General features: G+C 31.9%; 2 pseudogenes; both read right to left on the reverse strand.

Moving 5' to 3' along the window:
• Positions 1–293: 293 nt before the first annotated feature.
• LOC119520778 lies at positions 294–1,706 on the reverse strand (annotated as a pseudogene).
• Positions 1,707–2,292: 586 nt separating this feature from the next.
• On the reverse strand, positions 2,293–2,859 carry LOC119520876 (annotated as a pseudogene).
• Positions 2,860–7,122: the final 4,263 nt, after the last annotated feature.

Genomic DNA, 7,122 nt, shown 5'->3' on the forward strand with positions numbered 1-7,122 from the left:
GACAATGATAAAGGAAATAAATATTTCATTGACATTATTAATTGAAATTCTAAGAGTTTGAATTATCTGAATTTTTTTTGTAGTATGGATCAATTCATAATTTGAATGAAAAAAAGAATTGTGCTATGGAATTGAACTTTTGAAAGCCAATTGGTTTGCTTGTTAAAAATTCAGTCACAATTTACTTCAGATCAGGAATGTAAAATACATGATAATTTTGAATTAGTACTCTATCAGAAAATTGAAATGTATATCTGAGTTAACTATGAGACAAATTTATTAAAAATTGACTATTAAGATTCTCTCTCTGTTTTCTTGGGTAATAATTTATTCACTGCTGCAATCACATCCTTGATCCTAAGACTGTATATGATGGGATTGAACAGTAGAGTCACAAAGATATAGAAAAGAGAACATTTTGTCAGTTCCTACAAAATGATTTGATTTGGGTCTCAAATAAGTGATAGGAACAGGACCAAAGAATAAAACCACAACTAAGAGGAGGAAAGAACAGGTGGAAAAATCTTTGAACTGACTTGTGGTTGGTAGCAGCTTTAAGTTGGAGATGATTTTGATAGAAGAGCCTACTGTCAATATAAAAGGAATCATGGAAAATAATATGGCAACTAAATAAACACAAATCTCATTAACTGAAGTTTCACCACAGGCAAGCTTGGTCAATGGGGGGATGTCATAGAAGAAGTTTTTGATTTGGTTAGAAACTCAGAAAAGCAGTGACAACACCTAAAGTGTTTGCCGTATCTAAACCAGAACTCCACAGATCCAGGAGCCAACTGCAAGCTGGGTACACATCTTTTGGTTCATGACCAGAGGATAGAGGGTTACAAATGGTCACATAGTGGTTATAGGCCATCACAGCAAGGAGGAAACAGTCAGTGGCTCCCAGCATAAGGGAGAAGCACATTTGGGTGGCACAGCTCAGCAAAGAAATGTTTTGATCCTGAGTCCACAGTTTCACTGGAATCCTGGGGACAGTGACTGACACATAACAGATTTCCAATGAAGAAATATTTGCAAGAAAAGCATACATAGGGTTCTGAAGAGCAGAATCTACCCTCCTAATTATTATAACACCATTCCCTATAATGATAAATGTATATTTGGGAGAGAAAATTCCAAATAGGATCACTTGGAGGTTTGGAAGATTAGAAAAACCTAGGAAAACAAATCCCACCATTGAAGATAAATTGCATTCTGCTCTTTGTTTCCAAGTAACATTTGTAAAAACACTGAATTCAAGATGTAAAAGTCACTTATTGTTTAGGTTGTTTCATTAACTATAAAATATGTACACTATGCTTTAAAAATCCCAAAGTAACTCAGAACTCATTCTATAAAAACATCTGAATTTGATGTTAACTGTGGTTAAAATGTCATTCTTTTACTCAGAATCATCCATAAAAATATATTCCTATCCAAACCTAGATTTTCTTATTGGTATTGAGCTATGTAATATTGTGTATTGTTACTCAGCTTTGATCAGAATTGGATTATAATTATGTTAATAAAAATAAAAATAAATAATAAATAATAAAATAGAATTTATTTGAAATAAATCGACAATTTTGGATGGAATTTCTTTTCCATCAATTCTCCTTTTTCATATTACTTCTTTGAATATAATTGCATTCATTGTCATTTTGTTTTGCTTCCTGAAAGACTTTTAAGAGATACCATATAAACATGTTCAATGAATACATGAGAAAAGTTTATCAAATTGGGTTATCTTCCTGAAATCTTGCTTTCTAGTATTTCTTTTAGTGATTTTATTTTAAATGAAGAAGTCATAAAGAATTAACCAACAGAGGAAAGAAAATTTATCAACTTTTAATATTGGCTTTGTATTTTTGTGGTAATTCCTGAAATAGCCATTTTTTCTAATTTTTATAATAATCTTTTATTTTATATGAAAATGTAATCATACAACAGTTATCAGGAAAGTTGAATACAATAAGTACATAAGCTTTGGGGAGTAGTTTTTAATTTGTAAACAATAAAGAAATCCTACATAATTTACACAATTGTTCAAACTCAGAAAAACTCTTATGTTAGTATAAGTTATGAAAAAAGCAAAATACCCTTGTATCTCACATTAATCAGGTTTGAATGGTGGCTTTTAACACTGCAAAATAAAAACAAACTGAGCTTCCCATTGTGAACACTACTTTTTAGTCTATAGGTACTTCTGCAATTGACAGTGTCCTATTCTGTTGTAGTGCTGTAAAAAGTCAGCATTAGCATCTGTAGGAATACAGTATAGTAGTTTCAGGGCTATTTCAAGAATCTATAAAATCCTGATGATATTGCCAGGCAAGTAAACACTGAGGCTGCAAGATAATGAATTGTCTCAAGTCTGTTAGACTCCATCAGTGATTTTAAGGAAGTGATTTCAGAGTCATTTTTATGACTGGTTTCTGAAATAACAGTTTTGGTTTGGGGATCCTTTCTGGTAAATTCTATGATTGTTTCCGTAAGTTTCTTTTCTTAATCTGTAATCACATATGTTATTCTGCTCCTTTCTAGGTTGATATCCAATTTATTATCTGCTGTAATTGACTGGTTTCATGCATCAGTAGATGTTTATCTTGGTCTAATTCAATTTTCATTTTCTTGTTCTCTGTTCTCAGATTTGCAAATTCACTTTTCTGTAGGATGATCATGTCTTTTCTAATGGAGTCTAAGTTAGGCATTAGCTGTTGTACTGTTATTTCCTGTTGAGATTGAGTGACCATCTCCTCATAGATGCTATCCAGGCTGACATTTGAAAATGTGGACAATGCTGATACAATAGTTTCTGCTATGTTTTGTCAGATCCATGAGTTTTCAAGTCCTGAACCAATGTATGGGTATCAAAGTTAATGTTCTTTGTTCTAAAGGAATTATGTCCACTTGTCCCATATCATATCCTTCCTTGGTTACAGTGGTTAAGAATCCTCTCTGCAGGGCTGGCAAGAAACATACATGGGGATAAAAAACCAAGCCATCTCCATTGTCTTCAAAGTTCAGGAGCCACCAATATATAGCCATGTTTTAAATCTTGATTTAGAATCAAAGGAAGAGAAAATTAAAAGTTGTTCAAGCAGAATCTGGAGACAAAAGGAGGCTGTCCTTCCAAATGTGCTCATATATTATTTTTGCTTGGCATGTCCCCTCCCTCTTTTATCAGAGTGTTCTATGGGTTACACACCAGTCTCAGTTTCTTTTTCAGGATACCCTAGGCCATAAAAGTCTTTCCTGAGCTTTCCCACCTTCCCAACTTCCAGAAACACTTTTGATGTTATTTACTATGTTCTGTTAAATTAGGAACAACTTATTTCACACATTTTACTCTCCCTCTCTGTCTGTCTTTACCTCTCTCATAATCTTCCCACACCCCTCTTTCTCAATAATTAACTCCAGAAGTGTAGCTTACAACTCATTCTGTGATTCTGTCATGCCAACAGCACACAGTGCATAACCATAAGTGTTTGATTCAAGGAGTCTTTGAATATCTGAAATTTGTTCAAACTGATAGTGCCTCCATGGTACAGTTCCTATGATATTGAAACAGGGCATTCATATATTATTTCAGTGTCTGAGTATTGTATGTAAGCACTAAAATTGGTTGTAGCTTCTTGAACATAGGTTCACATGGAGGATGACAGGAAGAGACAATTTGAAATCTAGACAAGAGTTTGCAAACTTAGAGACTATGGTAAAACTTGGAAATTAAGGATCAACCACAATAATTTCAACATTCTATTATGAATATTCACATAAACTGTTTTATTTAATCCTCACAGTGTGCTATGAGATAATTCTTGAACTGTGGTCTGAATCAAATATAAATCAGCCAAGATCACAGAATAAGTAAATGGCCTATTGAAATTTGAAGTCAGGGTTATCTGAATCAAAATCCAAGTTACTTTGCTACAATCAATAATACCAAGGGACCATAGAATAAAATGTTTGTATTCAGTTTCTTACTTGAGTATCTAATGAATACAGTTGCTCAATAAATGGTCACCAATGAAGGGATAGCAATTTCTATTATTTACTGTCATGTACTATATGCTCCTTCAACTTTTGGTGTGAGGATATGGTATCCTCATTATAGTGCCTTGTGTTTGCCTCTATGTCTCAATCTTGCAGAGGTCCCCCCTTTCCCATATACTCCAATGTTCAACAGATGAGTATTTTGTGTGAAAAAAAGAACAAAATAAAATTTTAAAAATAATTGGACAACAAATTAGAAACTAATCTATAATTGATGGCAATAATTTACTATGGGATTTTGGCAAGTTTTGAATAAGAAGTGATAATCATTTTTTAATTTATATTATGTATATCAATGAGATTGTATGATGATGCCTTTAGAAAACTAGGAAGTAGAATCATTATATGAATCCTACACAATTTCTAATTTCCATCTTAAATATTATTGTAACATAATATCTTTACCAAAAATTATAATTTAAAATATTTACTCTATTATTTTGGAAATTATTCAGTTTCTTCTAATTATGCTACCAATGAACAACTTTATTATAATATTAAAGTATATTATATATTGATCAAACATTGTGCTGCATTCATAAATTATTCCTCAACTTTTAGTTACTCCAAAAACTTGAAGGAGACTATGTTACAGAAAATCAGTGTACAGATCCAATAGATCACAGTGCTCTGCTGTACATAGATGGTAGTATCATATACTGTCTACTATAAACCTGTTCATATTTTTAAAACTCAAACAACAATTAGGCAATTAAATTTAAAGCAAAGGAAAAAAACCTATGGAATGAAATTCAAGCAACATTGAAAGATGGAAGGAAGGAAGGAAGGAAGGAAGGAAGGAAGGAAGGGAGGGAGGGGAGGGAGAGAGAAAAAATGAGGGAGGAGAGAGGGAGAAAAGAAAAAGCCACAACCCAAGGAATTCTTCTCCATATTTTCATAAAAACAAAATACAAACCATAATGTTAGGAAGAGATGAATGGTTTCCAATGTTTTAAATCCACCAAATATGTATCTAATATTGAAATGAGACTTTTATAGTGGGTATAATTTGATTGCATATATTTACCCCTTCTTGATACCTAGAGGGTAGCAAAAAATTGTAGCCCCATTATTCTAAAATGAACACATATCACAAGTCCTCTTTCTCAGAAGTCCTTCAAAAAAAGATAAATGAAGTCCTGATTCTTTTGCTCCTTTTACTGAAGCTCTTTTATTACACTTTATTTTCCTCAGGAACCCAGTAAAATTACTCTGTTTTATTTAGCTAATGAACTTATAGCTCTAAATTCCATTGCTGGAGGACATTGCTAGTCAGTTAGGCTTTAATATTTACAGCAATTTTTAATCAATATAGTATAATATCAAAGAATAAATATTTCTCAAAGTAAATTTCCCTGGAGTTTCAGTTTACTTAAAAAAGTTATCCCAGCACATTCTGTTGAAAAGGCTATACTTTTCCCAATTAAATTGCCATGACACCCCGTTGAATATCAACAGACATGAATGCACAGGTTTATTTCTGGACTTTCCATTTGGTTTCATTAATCTATATATTTTGTTATGCCAATATTACACTCTACAGATTACTGTAGATTTGTAGCAAGATATATATCAGGAAGTATGAATCCTCTTCTTCTTTTTCATGCATGGGTCCTTGCATGTGACTTGAATGCTAGGGTGATGTTAGCAGTTTCTGTAAAAATGCCAGCTTATATTTGGATTTGAATTGTGTAGAATCTATAGATCATACAGGGGAGATTACCATCCAATAATATTGAGTTTCCCAGTCCATAAAATTAGAGGGCTATCCGCTTATTTTTATTTTTTTAATTTTTTTCAGCAGTATGTTGTACTTTTTAGTGTGCAAGTATTATATTTTTCTGTTGAATTTATTTCTATTTTATTCATTAATACTAATTTGAGTAGCATTGTCTTTGAGTCCAGTTTTGAATTGTTCATTGCTAATTGCAATGATTTATTACAGTTGGTTTATGTTCTTTACTAATAAATAATTCTCATGCAAACAAAATCACAAATTCAAAGTGTACACAATTCAATGATTTTAGTATATTCATAGAGCTGAACAAGCATCACCACTGCCCCTTTTCTGAACCCTAGCCAACATTTATCTACATTTTTCTATAAATTTGCCTGTGTTAGACTTTTCACATTAATTATAAAATGTGGTCATTTTTGACTGACTTCTTTCACTTAGCATAATGTTTTGAATAATCATGTTGTATCATGTATCACTATTTCATTCCTTTATTATTGTGGAAGAATATTCCTTCATATGGTTATACTATGTTTATCTAGTCATCAATTGATGTGCATAAAGTTATTTTCATGTAATGGCTAACATGGACAATGTTTCTATAAACATGCATGTACAAGTTTTTGGGGAGACTTTTTTTTTTCTCTCTTAGGTATATACCTAGGTGTGGCATTGCAGGATCATATATTAAATCTGTTTAATATTGTGAGAAACTGCCAGCATTATTTCCAATGTGGCTGCTTTTTACATTCACACTAGGAATATACAAAGGTCCTAATTATTTCATATACTCCTCAATAACTCTTATTATCTATAATTTTGGTTATTGCTATTTCTGTTGGATATGATGTAGTATATCATTCTTGTTTTTATGTGCAATTTCCTAATGCCTAATGATGTTAAGTTATTTTCATGTGCTTATTTGCATTATGTATATCTTCAAAGGAGAAATAGCCTGATCTTAAATACAATAATTCGGTCATTCACCATTAACTGTGATTTTAACTGGTTTTATTCCTAGTTTTTCATTGATGCCTCTTACTGGGTTGGGGAACTTTACTTCTATTCCTAATAATGTCAATGATTTTCATGAGTTTTTTATCCTTTATCATTAATATGGAGAATTACATTGATTGGGTTCTGTATGCTAAAGCAACCTCACATTCTGGGATAAATCCAATTTGGACATGCTGTAAAATATTTTCTGTGTTGTTAAACTTGGTTTGCTAATACTTTCTTGAGATTTTGTTAATCTATATTTGTAAGGGTTATTGTTATATAGTTTTCTTTTCTTGTATTTATTGCCCTTGCCCGTGTTTACCATAATGGTT

This window comes from Choloepus didactylus, chromosome 26 (genome assembly GCF_015220235.1).
Source record: "Choloepus didactylus isolate mChoDid1 chromosome 26, mChoDid1.pri, whole genome shotgun sequence".
Lineage (NCBI taxonomy): Eukaryota > Metazoa > Chordata > Mammalia > Pilosa > Megalonychidae > Choloepus > Choloepus didactylus.